Source organism: Sarcophilus harrisii, chromosome 1 (genome assembly GCF_902635505.1).
Source record: "Sarcophilus harrisii chromosome 1, mSarHar1.11, whole genome shotgun sequence".
NCBI classification, from domain to species: domain Eukaryota; kingdom Metazoa; phylum Chordata; class Mammalia; order Dasyuromorphia; family Dasyuridae; genus Sarcophilus; species Sarcophilus harrisii.
In genome coordinates this window covers 549,241,737-549,261,625 of record NC_045426.1, presented here as the reverse complement: position 1 = coordinate 549,261,625, position 19,889 = coordinate 549,241,737, and the positions used below count along the sequence as shown (strand labels likewise).

Below are 19,889 nucleotides of genomic sequence, written 5' to 3'. Positions count from 1 at the left end.
CAGTTCTTAGCATATAATAAATGCATGTTGATTTAACTATTTTACAAATATATACCAAGCAAGCTATATACAGAATAAATAAGCAATAATTAACAGAGGGAAGGCACTGGAATTAAGAGGTGTTGAAAAAAGTTTTCTGTAGGTGGTGGTATTTTAGTTGGGACTAAAAGGAAGTCAGGAAATCTGGTAGTCAGGATGGAAGAGGAGACTAAGGAGAGGATTTCAGGCCTGAAGGACAGGTTTTAAATTGCCTGTAGCTAAGAAATAGAAAACCTTATTTGTGAAACAGCCAGAAGGCCAGTGGCACTGGATTGAAAAATACATTTTGAGGAGTAAAATGTAAGAAGACTGGAAAGGTATGAGGGGGCAAGTTATGAAGATTTTTTTTTTAAATAGAGATGATAACTAGCAATTCATGACTGTGCAGTCTGATTCTCAGACTGCAAAAGTAAAACTATCACACAAAAGGACTCTCCCAGACTGAGGGTGTTCTGTTGGTAATCCACTTCCATGGTACATGGATTTGCAGCTGCAGACACATGGGCCTAATGATTGGCAGATTCCCCCAAAACAGCCAGGAGAGCACCTGCTGTCTGTACTGTATCAGCCCCAGAGGCAGTGACAGGTGCACGAGGAAAGATATCAGTTCTGAGGGCCTCTCCAAGAAGTGTCCCTGTGTTCTGTCAGATTAATTGCAGGTACAGAGGATGGAATATTTAACCAGCTTCCTGCATTCCACATCAAGAATCTCTCTAGCATGAGCATACAATTTTGATGGCAGCCATCGTTGAGCCCATTAGAGTCGTGTGGCACTTTATGACCATTTGGAAGGTCACCCATCATCCCTGTGAAGGGAGGTGATGTGTCTTTCTTGCTAATCACATCTGTGAACAGAAGTGCTGGATGGTTTTGAGAAAAATAAAACAACAAAAAAGGAAGGAAAAGGAATTCTTTTATTCAATGGAATTTCCTGAGTATGCTCTATTTTGAGTCCTATCTAACCCAATCCAAAAAGCATTTATTAAGTGCCAACTATATTTAAAGCATGTGTTAGGTACTGGGGGGTACAAAAACAAAATACAAAATAGTTTCTTCCCTCAAGAAGCTTCAAATAATTACAATCTGCTGCCAAATAAATGTTCCCTTTCCTTTTTTTTCTTTCTTATCCATTCCCCTGGATATCAAATCCCACAAATGAGACTTATCTGACTTTCTGCAAGTCACTTAAGCTCAGTATGCCTCAGTTTCTTCATCTGTGAATGAAATGGTTGGATGACTTTTATGGAAATGTTTTGTATAATTTCACATGTGCCATCTTAATAGGTATGGGGGTGAGGAGAAAGGAAGAGAATCTGGAATTCAAAGTGTTAAAAAAATGTAAAAAAATGTTTTACATGTAACTGGGAAAATAAAAATGTTAAAAAGAAAAAAAAAGAAAGGAAATAATTGGACTAGAGGTTCTTTGAGGTCCCTTCCAGCTCAAAATCTCCTTTTTGGGGGAAAGTTCCCCCCCAACCTATTTTTGAAGAAGGTTGACATGGGGACTGCAGAGAGGACTACAAGACAACTATCAGATCTAGTGAACCAGACATTAGCAAAGTATATCTTTTTCCCCAAACTTTTAGTTAAATTTGATCACTGAGATAAGTGAAACAAGATTTTTGAGGTATGTAATAATCAGAGGTCAATATAGGCAGAAGGTCAGGAACAAAGGACAGACATGTGTTCATACAGAAGATTTAGAACATTATGAGATGATTTGGAAACTTAAACAATACTCAGACTCAGCCAGAGACTTCTACTATACACCTATATACTATTTTACTATATATTCATATATAGACTACATGTTCTATAATCTACTGTACAGTATATGCTGTTCAAGGTATAAGCAACTTTCAAAGTGTGAACAGATAATAACCAGGAGATATAGTCAATTAAGTGACTGCCCCTGATTAGGAGAGGAGGGAACAGCCTTTGACAGTAACTCCATTTAACACCTCCAGACCCACTCAACTGTTTTCCCACAAAGCTGCCCTCATTAATGTCGACAATTGGGAGAGAGATTGGCCATAGGACGTGAATACATACAAGTAGAATGGGGGAGTTCACAGTCTTGCCTCACTGTTTTGAAGTCTATTGCTTATTTAATAGAAATTTGTGTGTGGGGGGTATTATTAATGAAGATACCCTTAATTTATTTTGAAGAGGTGGTAACTTAAAGGAGAAATATCTTTTAAGACCCAGGGCATTAACATGTTTTTATTACGGCTACAAATTCATATTTTGATGTAATTCTTCAGATAAACTTTAGCAAATCTAACTCATTTGGTTAATCCAAAGATCCTTAACTTTTAAAAATATACTAATTTGGAAACCTTCATGCTTTTCTTCATCACTGCATCTTTTGGTGGGATGGGAGGCTAAGGCAGTGCTTAAATATCATAGTAAAATCACCAATAAATAAATGTTTCTACAACTTCTGTGTTCCCCACATTGTGCCCAGTGCTTTGGGATGTACAAGGGAAGAATACAATGCAGTCCTTTAAGACTTTCTTCTACCACAAGTCAGCAATAGACTTGAACAATGAGGCAAGACTGAATTCACTCAATTTCACTGGAATATTAGAAAAATTGCTGATGGTAAAGCATGCCTGTTCTGCATATTTAAGTTCCAGGTCATTTTATGGAATATTAACTTTAGCAAATTGCTTGTGGGATTAATTGGAAACAATTGTAATGGCTTCACTACTTCGCATGACTTCCTTCTGCCCTTTAAGAGACATTACCCTCTGCTCTACTGATAATAGTGGTTTGAGCTAGTTTCAATAGCAAAAAGGCAGCGTTGAAAGAAGCAGTTATTTATTTCTGAGAGTCAAGTTAGTGGTAGAAGACCAAGATCCCAATGTAAGGTCTACAGAGTATCTTTTTGTTAGAAGATTTGAATTTTATCTTGTAGGAAGATAGATACACAGTTTCATCTCCCTCACTTTTTTTCTCCCCACCCTTTCCAATCCCTCTACTCTCTGCCTACTCCTCTCTGCTCCCAATAGCAAATGCAAATATTTGCAATTAAACAGGAATTCCAGAAGTGGAAGAAAGTCAGGCAAACAAGGGGGATCTTATGCATTCAGCCTTGTGAAAGGTTACATACATTTATTGTCACCTCTTAGCCAAGGAACCTGCATTTAGTTCTTATTCTTTACCTTTAACTGACTATGAGACCTTGGACAAGGCATATAAGGGTAAACTCTCTAGTCCTTTATCTATAAAGGATCCTTTATAAAATTGAAGGTGTTTGCCTAAGTGTTAGAGCCAGTTCACTTATTCCCTGAGGGAGTGCTGAGGATATAGAAACTTAATAGCCCTGCCCTCTAGGAGCTTCTAATTTAGATAAGGGAGAAAATGTGTACATCCTTCTATAGACATATAAAGCAAATACATGGTCATTATGGAAGAAAGCAGTAGCAGTATTAAAGACTTTTCTATGTAAAACCTTGATCTGTACCTTGAAAGAAATTAGGGATTCTAAGAAGAGATCCAAGGAAAGAAAACATTCATATTTACCCTAGATATTGTTGTTAGTTAATCTCATTCTGGAAGAGGACCTTATCAGAGAAATGATGCTATGACATGCAAGTGATTTGGATTGAAGTGAGGGAGGACTGTGCAAGGTCACCAGTCTCCCTTTCCCTTCCAGAGCCATCTGGGTCTAGTGGCAAGATAAACATCAAGACAACTAGATTAAAAGGGAGCCCTTGGCTTTTTAAGCTAAGATCTTCAACAGGTCTCAGTTTGTCTGAGGCAGCAACCATTCAGTGATTAAAGCTAGGTAGCAATAAGGCAAAGATTCTTCTCTTTCTTCTAGTCCAAAAAAACTAAATAAAATGAATGAATGAATCTGGAAGAGGAAGAGGATGTGGCCAAAGCAGAAATGATTGCTATTTACATTCAATCTGAGTCAATAAGGACCCAAACAGTGACTGAATGGGACTTAGTCTAGGACCTATTGGTGGTCACTTAGAATCAGATTGGTTTAGGATCCACTTACAGTCTGACATTAATTGGAAATTGATGGTAGCAACCTGTTTAACTGCAAAGTACATCGGAAGATTAAATAAAAATGGTAATTTATATCTGTGAACCCTTTATAGTTCCCCAAAATACTTTCCCAACACATAAGCTTGTATGATACAACCGCCCTATTGAGTAGGCAAAGTAGATGTTATTTTATCCCCATTTCATAGATGAAGGAAAATCTGGTTCAATGATGTCATATGAAGTCACCTAATAACCACACAGTAGTAGAATCAGAGTTAGAAAATCCAGCATTCTTTCCACTACTAGAGATTTCTAATTGTTAGAAACAACACTCTTGATACTGAAAATCAGATATCAAGGAAAATTTATTAAAGAAAAATCTTAAGGAATTGTCTTACTAACATTTCTGGCCAGAAGTGGGCCCCACTTCTCTTCGGAAATAATAACTCAATATTTTAAAAAACTAATTAGTTTTTTAACTCAAAAAGCATAGATTTTGTTTGATTTACATATTTAAATTTTTTTATTTCTTTTTAGTCCTGGATATAGCCCTGAGTACAGAAATGGAGGAACCTTTATATTTGTTCATGTGATACAGCTTCTTCATTCAGAGAAGAGATTGGTCTGTTTTATCAGATTACAGTCTTTCTGATATGCCTACTACATGTTTCCCCTTAATATGTGTAAAACATGTCCCCCCTTCATCATACATCCCATGTTCAAAAATGGTGGAAAACTCCTCTTGAGTGTGTTGTTTAATATTCAGTTAGCCTATTAAGCTAGTACAGTAGTGATTTGGTCAAGTCAGGTCATTGATCCCAACTAGTTAGGGCTGGATGGGCTATTTTTTTTAAGTTTGTGGCTTTCTCAAAACCATACAAGTCTTTCTGATTTGCTGAATCCACCAGTGCCTTCCTAGCCCCTCAGTTTCTTGTTGGTGCAAGGTTTCTTTTGATCACTTAATTGTTCTGTGGAATCTTAACATCCTTAATCTCTCACATTCTGAAAACTTCTTGGTCAGTGGTACCCACTATCCCACACTACCTCAAAGCTTGTTACACTGTGGAAATCCAACTTTTCATCATTTCTCAACTAATCTAGCGTCTGTGAATTTGGTTTTTAGTAGTCCATGATCCCCCAAAAAAAGTTAGGAACCCCTGCACTACACACTTTTGACTTTCTTAAAGAAATTAAATTGGTAAAGTAGACTCACTATTTTTAATTCAATTCTTCAATGATCCATGATCTCATTAGTGTAGGTATACCTTCTAGTCCTTGGCTGATACAAATTGTGATCCGCCATGTTTTTAACTAAATAGTCTTCAGGAATCCTTATTGCCAGGAAAACTCAGCCTCACCTGCTGATCAACCCTCTTACCAAGAGTCAGTCCTAAAAGCTAGCCTGAACCTTAGACAACAAACATACAGTCAAATCCTTTCTAGCTTTCTAGGATCAGCCAAAATTTGTATTCCTCTGAGACATACTTTGAGACCTCAAGATCATATCATGCTATATTAAGGCATAAAAATTGAATGTTGGTAAAAAGTTTAATTCAATATTTTTTTTAAAACTAATTATTTTTTTAACTCAAAAAGCATAGATTTTGTTTGATTTATATATTTAATTTTTTTGTTTCTTTTTAGTCTTGGATTAAGATTTTTATCTGAATTTAAACAGATCATGTTTCTCCCTATAGTCATAGATGGATCAGATTGTATTAGACTAATATTTTTATTTGGACCATAACATATAAGCAGCAAAGTGGAATCAAAAGCTTAGCATGATGAAAAAAATTGAGTCTAGATTTGAATCTTTTTTTATTAAAGCTTTTTCTTTATAAAACATATGCATGGGTAATTTTTTCACCATTCACCCTTGCAAGCTTAAATCAATGAAACTTAAAAGCGCTATTCAAATGTAAGATAATATCCCATTATGGTCATATTATCATGATTAGTTGTCATGAATTTCATTTGATATTTTCAGCTTTCAAATTGGGGCAAAACTGGACCACAATCTATACGTGACTCATTTTCTTCTTTCTGACTGTTCAATTTTGCAAACATAGAATCATACCCAGGTGTGACAACCTAGAGACTTCTTCAGAACAATAGAATATAGACAACACAAGATAGTGCCATAGTAACTGATACCATACCTCCTACTAATTTAAATGTATCTTAATTACTTTTTATATTATTTTTACTTGATGAATTACATAGTTGGCTTAAGGGTGGATTTTTGCTACCACCAAAATTGCTACAATCACTGCTAGTCTTGTGCAAATAAAAGCTTTTGATTTTTCTAAAGTACTTTTTAAAAAGGCAAATTAAGCACATTATTTTTGCTGCCTAAATGTAAATTTGTCCTGTGAATATTGATATCCATCTTTCTCAGATGACATTAGGGGTCTGTGGTGTTTATTCTAATTGGTCTAGTGAGAAGTGGCTTAGTGACAATTGGTTTTTGCATTTAAAGATATTCTCTGAAGAAATTTAAAATCAATATCATGTATATTTAGTGAAGAGGAAAAAACATGGCAAAGTACAAAATTATTTTTAAGTATGTAAAGAAAATTCCAACTAGTCAGATTGATCCAGTGGCATTGTACCAATTTTAGAGTTGAAGAACATTGTATTAATCAGTATAATATATTAGAAAAGAGGCTATAAATAGAGTCTGGAGACTTTGGTTTCTATTCCAGTTTAGCTAGCAGTTTGCCATAGGCCATAATTTGACCTCAAAATCTCAGTCCCTTCATCTTCAAAAGGAAATACTAATATTTGAACTACCTAGTTCATTAAGTCTTTGGGGAGGGGAATAGTAAATGCTTTGTGGATCTAAAGTTCTTTTTAAAGGGAATTTAATCCAGTTAGAAGATCCTCATTCTGGATTAGGTCTGTCACTAATTTATGTGACTATGGGCAAGTGACATTTTTATAGCCCCCTTTTCCTCCACTGTAAAATGAGAGGGCTGGATCAGATGACCTTTAAGATTCTATCATTCCCAATACTCAATAATCCATCACTGGTTATCTTTGAATAAATATCTAAAGTTAAGGCCAGATTCTCCTTATTTCTTTTCTCCCTCCTCGGCCTTCCTCCTACCCCAACTTCCCACAGACCTATGAATGAGAAATAATTTACAAAATACTATAGGGACTTGGCCAGAAAAAGAAACTTTGGATTTGGCTAAAGGCATAGTTAACGTAGGCTGCCCTATGGACTCTTAGACAAAGTGGGTCACGCTGTGCATTCATTTTAATGGCCCTATGGATGCTGTGGTATTCAGCAGTTAATGACTGCTGTGATGCACATGCACAGTTGAGGCAAATGACAAGACTCCTGTTCTTGAACCTCAGGGGCACTTAGGGAGATGGAAGCATATTTATGCAATAGCCCAAGCAGAAAAGATTGATTAGATTATCTGAAACAATATTGCATGATTGCACCTATTAGCAAAAAAGGAGGGTAATCAGAGAAGTACTGACAGAAAGGCAGGAGGAAGAGGTGGTTAAAAAGTGCCAGCAACAGGGCTAGTGGCAACTTGATCTCATCTCGCCTTGGGAATACCCCAGCAAGGGACTGGGATGGAAAGACCATTTCCATAATGTTGTGATGAATTTTTTTTCCTCATTTTTGAAGAACTAAGGAATTATAGCTAAAGTGCAGGTAAAATTTTGGGTCTAAGAAAGATCTACTTCATCTATGAAATAAGGTATTCTCCCCTAGGTATTTGAATTGCAGCAGATAGGTGGCTGGTAGATAAAGTACTTGGATTAGAGTCAGGAAGATCTGAGTTCAAATCCAGCCTCAGATGTTTACTAGCTGGGTGACCTTGGCCAAATCACTTAACCTGTTTGCCTTAATTTTATCATCTGTAAATTGGACTGGAGAAGGAAATGGCAAACTACCCCAATATCTTTCCCAAGAAAATCCCAAATGACACCAGGAAGAATCAATTGAACAACAATAATAATTTACATGTCATTACCAAATCTATGTCTGGTTGTTCTGGCCCCAAGATGTTCCAATAGTTTCTTCTTTGACTTTAAAGCAAAAGACTATGATGTATCTGTATGTTTATTTTAGTGAAGGAATAGTTGAAAAGAATTTTGAAAGGTCATATAATCAGAGGCTGATGGTAGTGTGGTTAATAAGGGAATAATGAGCACCTACTACAAAGAGGACACTGTAGTAGGCACTATTAGGAGATACAAAAGGGAGGAAGAGAAGGGAATAAGCATGGATTAAGAGCCTACTATATAACAGACACTGTGCTAAGCATTATACAGATATTTCTCATAAAGAAAAAACATGACACCTATCTTTACAAAGAGATACACAAGCCGTTTAGTTATTCTGAGAACCATTCACACTAAAAACACTCATAACTTAGAAATATCTAGCATCTAGCAGTAGATGCAATCAGTCTTTATTGGACATATGAAAAAACAAAGGAATAGATTCTGGAAGCATCTTAACTAATACAGAACCGTTTGTCCAGGATAAAATACAAACTGAAGTGTAAGTACTCACTAAATAATAAATAAGTGATGGGGAAAGGTGTTGGGAAGATACACGAGGAGTGTACCTATTTGGAAAAAAAAATACCTAGAAGAGAAAAATTCATGCTGAATATTTAAGGACTCCTTATACTAGAGTGATCAAAAAAAGTGAGGATGACTTTTCAGGAAGCAATGGAACTGTAGTAGGTAGGGCCATGGGAGCAGAGATTTAGAGCTAGAAAAGAGTTCTCTCAATAAACAAATAAGAAAATACAGAAGATACATCATTGTGAATAGTACTTTTCATCCCCTCATGTGGAATTCTCATTGATATATTCTTGAGTACAATATCAACAAATGAACAAATTTATTGTGGTTTTATTAATATTCAGTAGTAAGGTCATGACAAATATGGAATACAATCATGGATCATTTCTAAAGAAATCAATTTAATCACCTACAATTCTTTATTCTTCCTTTTCTCTTCTCTCTGTCCCACTCCATACAATCAGGCATACACCAAGCATTATGGGGACAGGAAAAACAGTGAGTGAATCTATGAAAAGATTAAGAGAAGGAAGAGTATATTCGCCATACTTTTTATATATTGCCTTAGGACACTGAAAGAATGGTCATTGAGATCTTGTATAGGGAGCTGGGGGCAAGTATTCCCTGCTTAAAGTTATGCTCAGTAATTCCAACCTGAAGCTTCTTTGGGTTGTTAGCCTGTTAGCCTTTGAAATGAAAGATACTATTTTCAATGAATCGATTATAAAGAGAAAATGGAAACATTATTCCAAATACTATTTCTTCTTTGAATTTCCCAGGTGCTCACGGTGGTTTAAATAACCCATGTCACAACCAAGAAGAGAGTTCTGATAATTTCTTATCTAAAGGTCTCCATAAATTTCATGTGGTTCTTTACAAGCAGCAGGGCAGCAAAGTGGGTAGAGTGAACAGCTTGGAATCAAGAAAATTTAAATTGGAATCTTGATTCAGATATTTACTAGTATTTTTCCATGATGTTTTTTGATTCATGCATAAATTGGATTTAAGTGAAGTAGAGTTGCACAAAGTGGTCAATCTCACTCTCTCTTCCAGAGTCATCACTGTCCAGTGGCCGGACAGAATCAAGGTGACTAGTGATGACTTGAGATGCAGTAGGTGATCTTAGTATCGTCAATGTCTAATCAAACTCTTAAGTGCTGTACAACACCTGCTTCATCTGCCTTCATGGCCATTGGAACAAATTATTCTCATCTACCCATTCCACCAGGAGAAGCCTTCTTGTGTTTGGGGTAGATACTCCCCCCAACTCACTGTTTGAGACTCTTGGTTACCCTTAATCTGGTGGAAAGCAACCCTGTAAAAAGCTTGGCAGCCTTTATCACAGAGGTACTAATCTTCCCTGAACACCTATCTGATTTTGAACACGTTGCTTAGATTTGAACTGCTTCAGTTTCCTCAACTGTAAATTGGGAATAATAATAGTACCTCCTTCCCAAGATTGTTGTGAGTATAAATAGAGACAAAATTTACAAAGCCTTTTACAAATCTTAAAGCAATGGATTAATGCTAGATATTAGCACCATGTGATTTGCACAAAGGGAGGAAACTATCTGGGTTTCTGGGAAATTCCCCTTTTTACATTATCTTCTTAGAGTAAAACTACTATGTTGACATTGTGCTGAACCAGCCAAAAACAAGATTTGAAAAATGGTTTCCAAGATTGGCAGTGGCAGCGAGTTGGCAGAGAGGGACACCTTGGCTTCTCCATAATAGATTATGTTGGAAGCCTCAGAGACCTTTCCTGTCAGACTTCCTCTCCATTCTGGTAAACTCCATGCAAAGTGACCACCTTTTCTTTGTGAGAGAGCTCTTTTGACCTCATACATTTCTTGTTTATTATATCAGAAAGCTTCCAAAAGGAAAAAGAGAAACAGACCTATCTCTGTTTAGCTACATAAGGGAAGCTTAATGTGACTTTGGCATTGGGCCTTTCATACAAAGACTCTTAGTTAGCCAAGAGTAGCTAAGGACAAATCAATGTATTGCAAATATACTTAACTGTAAAAAGACAGTGGTTCCAGAAGATTGACAAATTAATAAATTTTATGATATATTCTTAGCAATAGGAGAGGGCTCTTGTCTCTCTGCCTGCAACTATAGAAGGTGAGCAAAGAAATGGAATGAGCACCGTTCAGATTAACCCCTACATGTCCCCCCTAGTGCACATATGTTTCTGGGCCCATAAAAGCCTCGTTCTCTCCTTTTCTCTGATTCTTTCCTGTTTGGAAATCAGGAAGTGGAAAAATCATCACTCCCACAGCATTCAAATTGTATCACTTTCATCAAAGAAGTAAAGCCTTCTCCGCTAAGTTTGAGACTCGGTGAGGTTTCTTGCCATCAATTCTGCTATATCTTTTCAAAATGTGTGATTCTTGTTCATGCTCTTCCCATAAATCCTCCATAAAGCATCCATATGAATTTAAATAGAAATTTTGTTCTGATTTAATATCTATATCTATATATCTGTATTCATTGCCACCCATGCTGTCCTACTTTTGATCTTTCTACTTTTGACTGCTTTTCTTGTCCCTTTATTACATTTTTGAGGTACTTCTTGCATACATATGGAAAGCAGAGAGCAGAGAAGAATTCCAAGGTGGCAGCAAACTGTGCTGGTGGGGCAGCATCCATATTGCAGGGGGGTGACAATGACAATGACATAGAGGAGAGGTGTCTTGGATGGAGATTGACAGGAAAGGGAGGAATTGACTTGATGGAGAGGGAAAGTTCTATGAAGAGTGAAAAGGAAGCAATACTGACAGGGACAAACAGAGTATGTTGGAAAGGGAGAAATGAGTTTGTGCTGGTAAGCTAAGAATTTTTAATATGCCAGGTTCTTTGATAGAGGACTTTAAATGTCATATTCAATTGTAGGGTTTTACCTAAGGAACAGAACTTTTAAACAGATTTTGAGGCAGGTGAGCAGCAGAATAGACAGTGTTGAACTTGCAATTAGAAGGATAAGAATTCAAATCCTGCCAAATATTTACTAGCTGGATGATCCTAAGTCAATCTCTCTTGGCTTCAATTTTGTTGCTGTTCAGTCATTTTCAGTCATCTCCAACCTTTTGTGAAACCATATATAGTTTTCTTAACAAAGATACTAGAGTAGTTTGCCATTTCTTTCTCCAATTCATTTTATAATTGAGGAAACTGAGGCAAACAGGGCTAAGTGACTTGCCCAGAGTCACACAGCTAAAAAATGTCTGAGGCCAGATTTGAACTTCGCTAAAATGAGTTTTCCTAACTTCAGACCTGGCATTTTATTCACTGTGCCACCTAGCTGCCCATGTATGTTGTAGAGAGCTTTTATTCAAGTGGGTTTGCCTATACAACCTATTTCTACAAATTCTGGAATTCTGGAATTCATTGAAGTGTCAGCTGTTATTATTGTCTCCTGATGGTCTGGCCAGTATACTTTCCATAACATCATACTACTCTCTTTCAAGCTGCTTCAAAACTCTGCTTAAAACTCATCTCTTCTGTGAAGCTTTCTCAGGTTAGCTAGTATTTTATCCAAATGTAATACTACTCTGTCTTATAACTATCTTACCCACACCCAGGATTTGCAACTATATAATAACCTTCAAAGCTGTCATGACTTACAAAGCACTTTTTATTTGTTCTCTCTCTTAGAACAGCTCTGTCAAATAAACACTACAATTATTATTAACCTTATTTTATAGATAAGAAAACTAAGTGTCAGAAAAGTTAATGCCTTGTCTATAGTCACATAGGTAATAATTATCAGAAGCAGTATTCAAATACTTGCTTCTTCTGGTACCTAGTCCAAGGTGGAACCTATTCTATGAATGCCTTTCTAAATTCAAATCATTAATCCTTTATATGTCTTTATATTATATCTTTTTGTTTTCTACTAACTTTTCTTTCTTTTCCTATTTATACTAAAGTTTCCATAAAGAAAGAAAATGTTTTCTCTTTTATTAGAAAAAAAATTATTCTGCATAAACTCCAATATACATGGCTACTACTATGTATACAATATAAATATTAGACAATGGAAGATGTGAAAGATGAAGATAAAAACTGTATTGTATTGCCATGATTCTTATATTTCTTTAGGGGAACTAAACACAATTGGTACCGATAGTGTGTGGATTTTTTTAAAATCTTAAAAATAAAAAACTATTTTTCTTTACCCCCAATAAACTTTCTTTAATACCATTTTACTTTCCAAATTTATTTGATTTTTTTCCCACTCCACTCAAAAGAACATCACTGAGTTATTCCAGAAGGCTTGGACCAACCAAATGCCATTTATTTTTTCCAATGTTCCAAGTAGGGACAGACCAATGTGTACTCAGTATAAGTAAATATCAACCAAAAAATATCCAAATATAGCCTTGGGACTAACGTTCTTGCAGTCTGGGGTCATTATTAAATGGCAGTGTTAAGTAAACATGGTGTATAAGTTTATATATCCTTAATTATTGTACTATTTACCAGAAGCTTTTTTCCCCCCTTTCCATCTCATTTTGCTTTTTACCCCTCTGCTCATTAAGGAAGGAATAATTACCATAGCAACAGCCACAACACATTTTATTTACTATACCAGATGCAGACATATAAACAGACAGCAATCTGTTATTCAGGCTTACACATTCATAATTTCCTTCATGTTCCTCAGATTGAATTTTTTCTTTACTATATGAGAACTGAGATATCCTATTTGCAGGTATGAAACAGACTCTGTGATATTCCTGTCTTTTTCTTCATTTCTCTGTCCCTTATTGCTTTACCTGTATAATGAAAACAATAATTAGTCTCTCCTTAATTTAAAGGAGTATTAATAAAATGGATGAGTGAATACAAAGCATTTTTTTTTATTTAATAGCCTTTTATTTACAGGATATATGCATGGGTAACTTTACAGCATTAACAATTGCCAAACCTCTTGTTCCAATTTTTCACCTCTTACCCCCCACCCCCTCCCCTAGACGGCAGGATGACCAGTAGATGTTAAGTACATTAAAATATAAATTAGATAGAAACCAAAACGTGATTTTGCTGTACAAAAAGAATCAGACTCTGAAATATTGTACAATTAGCTTGTGAAGGAAATAAAAAATGCATGTGGGCATAAATATAGGGATTGGGAATTCAATGTAATGGTTTTAGTCATCTCCCAGAGTTCTTTCTCTGGTAGCTGGTTCAGTTCATTACTGCTCCATTGGAAATGATTTGGTTGATCTCGTTGCTGAGGATGGCCAGGTCCATCAGAACTGGTCATCATATAATATTGTTGTTGAAGTATATAATGATCTCCTGGTCCTGCTCATTTCACTCAGCATCAGTTCGTGTAAGTCTCTCCAGGCCTTTCTGAAATCATCCTGTTGGTCATTTCTTACAGAACAGTAATATTCCATAATATTCATATACCACAATTTATTCAGCCATTCTCCAACTGATGGACATCCATTCAGTTTCCAGTTTCTAGCCACTACAAAAGGGCTGCCACAAACATTCGTGCACATACAGGTCCCTTTCCTTCTTTATAATCTCTTTGGGATATAATCCCAGTAGTAACACTGCTGGATCAAAGGGTATGCACAGTTTGATAACTTTTTGAGCATAGTTCCAAACTACTCTTCAGAATGGTTGGATTCGTTCACAACTCCACCAACAATGCATCAATGTCCCAGTTTTCCCGCATCCCCTCCAACAATCATCATTATTTTTTCCTGTCATCTTAGCCAATCTGACAGGTGTGTAGTGGTATCTTAGAGTTGTCTTAATTGCCATTTCTCTGATTAATAATGACTTGGAGCATCTTTTCATATGACTAGAAATAGTTTCAATTTCTTCATCTGAGAATTGTCTGTTCATATCCTTTGACCATTTTTCAATTGGAAAATGGCTTGATTTTTTATAAATTAGAGTTAATTCTTTATATATTTTGGAAATGAGGCCTTTATCAGAACCTTTGACTGTAAAAATATTTTCCCAGTTTATTGCTTCCTTCTAATCTTGTCTGCATTAGTTTTGTTTGTACAAAAACTTTTCAGTGTGGTATAATCGAAATTTTCTATTTTGTGATCAGTAATGATCTCTAGTTCTTCTTTGGTCATAAAGACTATCTATCCCCTTCTACAGGTCTGAGAGGTAAACTATCCTGTGTTCCTCTAATTTATTAATAATTTCGTTCTTTATGCCTAGGTCATGAACCCATTTTGACCTTATCTTGGTGTGCGGTGTTAAGTGTGGATCAATGCCTAGTTTCTGCCATATTAGTTTCCAATTTTCCCAATAATTTTTATCAAACAGTAAGTTCTTATCCCAAAAGCTGGGTCTTTGGATTTAATACAAAGCATTTTTTAAAAAGAAAGTTCAGAACTTTCTTTCTAGAAACTAGAACTAGAAGAAATCTTAGAATCATTATATTATAATCTCCTCATTGTTATAACTGAGAAAACTAAGACCAAGAATGTTGTGACTTCCTTGGAATTACAAAGTTGTTCTTCAGACTAAAATGATAGGTTGAATAAATGAGATTAAATGAATTAAGGATAAATGTAAAATAATACTATGTAGTAATAAATTAAATAGTTATGATCCCAAAAGAATCAAAATGATAAGTAATTCAATGGGAGGATATGATAGGCTCCAACTGTCTTTAGCATATTAGCAAAAATAATGTGTATGCAAGAAGTGGTGCAAAAGTTGTGGGGAAGGACAAGAAAAGCACTTAGGCCATTCACATCAAGATCAAGGGTTGAACAGCACTCATAGCTATGAAATATATATTTTTTAAAACCAGAAAAAAGTTTCTATTGAAATTCAGATAGATCCTTTATGGAGGATTCATGGGAAGAGTATGAACAAGAATCACACATGTTGAAAAGATAAAAATGAATTGATATTAGTACTAAGGAAGGAGAAATCTATTATTTCCTGTATCCATCAAAGTATAAATAAATGTAAAGTCCTAGACTTGAGTTCAAAGAATTAATTGCAAGTGCTGCAAGTTGCAAATATCTATGAAGATTATTCAAGATTTTAGTGGCCCACAAACAGTATGAATCAACAGTGTAATGTGACTACTTTTTAAAATGCTTATATGATTTTAGGTTACATCAATGGAAATATAGCATCCAGATTAAAATGGAGGATGACACTTCTATTGTACTCTGCCTAGAATATTTTATTCAATTTTAAACCTTTGATGTTATAACCTGTAAGTCTGGAGAAACCTATCTCTAGAATTTTGGCCACCAAGTGATTATTTCATGAATGGCTTTGAATTATGGATGTGAATAATGAATTATTTCCAGAATGACTCATGGAGACCATCTGCTAAGGAATATGGGGGTCATGATCTACGTTAGTGGAAGGAGTGTCCACATTGATCCTTCAATTATTGAAGATTGTCAATTTAACAATCTAATTATTTGGTGTAAAAGATACCTGTGAATGCCAAGAAATTAGGACACTCTGAGATTCCTTGCTATCATCACACCAGACACATTGAAAATACCATGGAAGGCAATCCATTGTCCACCAAAAGAGAGATTTTGTTTTAGTTTCTTAATTGTTTTAGTACTACTCTATGCATATGTCAACCAGTCAACAAGCTTTTATTGAGCACTTATAACCTACCAGGCTTTTTTGATTAACTTTATTTTTTAACCTAAGTTGGGAAATTTAATTGAATGATTTCATCCAAACCATGGATACTTGAAATTGATTGTTGAGATATTCTTTCGAGAAATCCTCAATAACTTCACTGTGAGATTGCAGGAGAGAGCCAACGGAGAAAAGGAAAAAGAAAGAGAGCTTTAGAAATAGTCACCTTCTGATGGATTCACAAGAGGTTAATTCTCAGTGTTTGGCATGTGGCGTGCACCCCTTGTTCCCTGGGGTGGCTTTCGGATCAGAACTCGAATCCCAGGGTTTGAATTATATAATTGTGCTGCTGTGAGTCATGTGACGGACTGCTCACTGAGTAATTCCCTGCAGAAGGAGACAAACTGCATGTTAAAAAGCTCAACAAATACTCTTTTTTAAAAATCCAGTCAAATAGTACTAGCCGTCCATGCTATTTCATCTGGATTCACCAGAGACTGAAACAGTTGCCTAGCAGTTTCAGTCACGACTAGAAAAGCAGCACTTTGCTGGCTAGATTGGGAAGGGGACACGTGTTAGTCGTTGGGGGTTGGACGGGGGGAGTTATCAGTGCTATCTCTCTGGCTGCTGGAAACTACTGGTTGACTTTCCTGTTTCACCCCCTGCTATGTTGTCTGCCTGTGAAACAAGCTGCATTCAATGTCATATAGAATGAATGGCCCCTTGGAGACCCTAATCAGCGCTTAAGAATTGTGGCTTTGTGAAGGTAAGAGGGGATGGTTCTCCTCACAAACTGGGAGCTGCCACAGACAAATGACTGTTTCTGGGTTGGGGTTTAAGCAAGGAAGAAGCAAGAATCAGAATGCCTGCTCACTGTTCTGGGATCTGAGAGACTTTTAAAAATCATCCATGTGACAGATTTACGAGGGATGAGGAAAAAGGCAATGAAATGAGGCAGGAGTTACCTAAATGCTTGGGCACTATTCAAGAGCTAATTGGATTGATGTTTTTCTTGCCTCTACCCCCTAATTAATCTGTGTAGGAGTTGGTCAGTGGTCAGTGAAATGGAACTTGCTTCTGACTGAGTAAAAAGGAGGAGAAAGAGGCTTCTTGCTACTGCAAAACTGCATGGGTGTGTATGTATGGTATAGATGTGTGTGTGTGTGTGTGTGTGTGTGTGTGTGTGTGTGTGTGTATTTTCAGCCCTTGACACTTAAAACTCAGGTTAAGAAAGCACAGCTGTTTCAGAGACAGAGATAGCCCCAGAGGAGCATGATAGATGTGTAGAAAAAGAGCTTAGTGAAGACTCTCAGGTAGGCACAGACACTCAACTCCGATGTTTTTGGTGCAGATTATTTTCTTAAATTCTTGTGGGAGCTACCTCTGAATGAACATTGCTTATGCCCCAAAGTCAGTTTGGAGGCAGGAAAGAGAGAGCAACAAATGCTCTGAAAACTGAGAAGCTGCTAATTGAGCTCCCCCCCCCCCAAACCAGGAAAATTCACTTGCAAATTTCACTGCAATGGAGACATGTTGTAAGGGTAGCTTGCTAGCTGAGCGTGATGCTCTCCAGAATCTCAGGAAGTTTGTGGCAGTACATAGAAAAAAGAAAGAAATCAAACTAGCAACTCATTTCCAGAGATGCTTCTCTTACAGAAAGGAGTGGGGAAGGGTGATGAGTTGGAAGGGAAAAGATGGCAAATGAAATTGATCGGGTATGGTAGGGTCCCATCAAGAGCTGTGACATTTTGCTGCATGGAGATAAAATCAATATGATATATTGACTTCACATACACTTGACAGCTGGTACAAGAAATCTCGCCATGGACTACCTGCTTATTCCCTGTTTGTTCCCCAAACTGAGAAAGTAGGAGGCTTTATCTCAGAAAGAGGAAGGGGCAGCATGATTTCAGAAAAGAGTCTGGAGCTGATTATTAGGCTAATTTGGCCATATGTTGTGACCTGAAATGAAATATAATGACTTAAGAACCCAAAAGAAAATGTCTCTATCAGGGAAAATTCTGAATGAGGTTGAACTGTTTTTTAAGTTTGATTTAAAGTTTGGTCAAATCTCTAGAAATGTAGCATAGTTAATGCACCTAAAAAACATTATTTGAAAAAAAAAAGCATTATTTGGGTAGATGAAATAGGACCGGTGACAGTGATAATAAGGGGTGATAATAAGGATGATGCTGTTTGGAACTAGAATTTTCAGACTATTTGAATACACGGACCACTTTAGGGAGATAAGAGACTGGATCACCAGTTTCTTTCACCCACTCCCTAAAGCCACTGCAAAATAACTAAATAAATAAACAAACCTCAGCAGCATTCAAAGGACTAACTCTTGAGATAAAGGAACGTCATAACTCAATTAAATATTAATGCAAAAATGAAAGTATTAAATCATAAATATTAATACTATAAAGAATCCATGGACTAGCAATGAAATTGCTATAAGTTGATATTTTTAATTGAAATAAACATTTATTACTAAAGATACTCATTTTTCAGCATTTTACTCAATAGAACTCTCAATCAATCAACAAGTATTTATTAAGCACCTACAATATATTGGACACTATGCTTTAATAACTGATATTCCAGTTCTTTACTAATTTAATGATAATGGATATTCACAATGGTAACTCAGAGTAACAGTAATATTTCCACAGTTCTATCTAAATAATCAGAGATTTTTCTATAGTCTTAATTCTTTGAAAATTAGTAATGAATATAATCTATATGTAGGCTACTTCCTGACAATTACATGCTGCTTTATCATTTATACATCCCCTTCCCTACATTGTCATTTAATTCTCTGAACTCATGTGTTCTAGGTCAAAGTGCAGCAATTATGCTTCACCATTAAAGAGGGGAATATAATAAATTCAAAGCCGCACTAGGCTATTTAAAAACTGTGTAGTCAGGCAAGTCATTTAATATCCTTTGGCCTCAGTTTCCCTAAATATAAAATAAATTGGTCTAAAATGTTTAGCTACAAGCTTTGCTCTTATAAACAACTATTTTAACCAGAATAGATAAATGACTAGGACATTCCATTCCCTGAACACAGAAAATTTGCTGTATTATTTTGACCCAACATAAGAGATTCTCACAATTAAAAAAAATTCAAGAATGTTCCCATATGTCAAGTCTCATTATCTTCAGTATTTTACATTCAAAACTGGAAAAATAATTGCTTTAAGTCTTACAGAAAATTAGTGGCAGAGACTGACTCAAAGATTCTTAGCTGCCTCTCCAATACCACATTGCTTCTGATGATTACAACTGCAATAAAGCATTTGCCAGAATAAAGCCAATAGGTTCCTTTTTCTGGCTGTGTTTTGGCCTAATTCCAACAAAGGTGATAATGTTATAAAATTTATTGTTGGTCTAATTTCAACTCCAAGTAGTAGCCTTGGCTATTTTCCACCATAGCCTGTCCAGATAGGATCCTGTACTGTCTTTTGTTCATCTCTGGTTGTTATTGTTAGTTGTTATTTTGTTTTTTGTTTTTTTGTTTTGTTGTTGTTGTTGTTGTTGTTGTTGTTGTTGTTGTTGTTGTTCTCATAGACTGCCATGACATAAGAGAGCTGATGCCTTGAAAAGCAAGTGAACTGTACAAAATCACCAACCTCACTTTCTCCTCCTGAACCCTCTGGGTCCAGGGGCAGATGTAGATG

The 19,889-nt window shown here is 36.1% G+C and overlaps 1 protein-coding gene across 7 annotated transcripts in view; it reads left to right on the top strand.

Annotated features, from left to right (window-relative positions):
* The window catches only part of PHACTR1 (phosphatase and actin regulator 1), a 622,984-nt gene that overhangs the window by 247,326 nt on the left and 355,769 nt on the right, over positions 1–19,889 (top strand). The window lies entirely within an intron of this gene.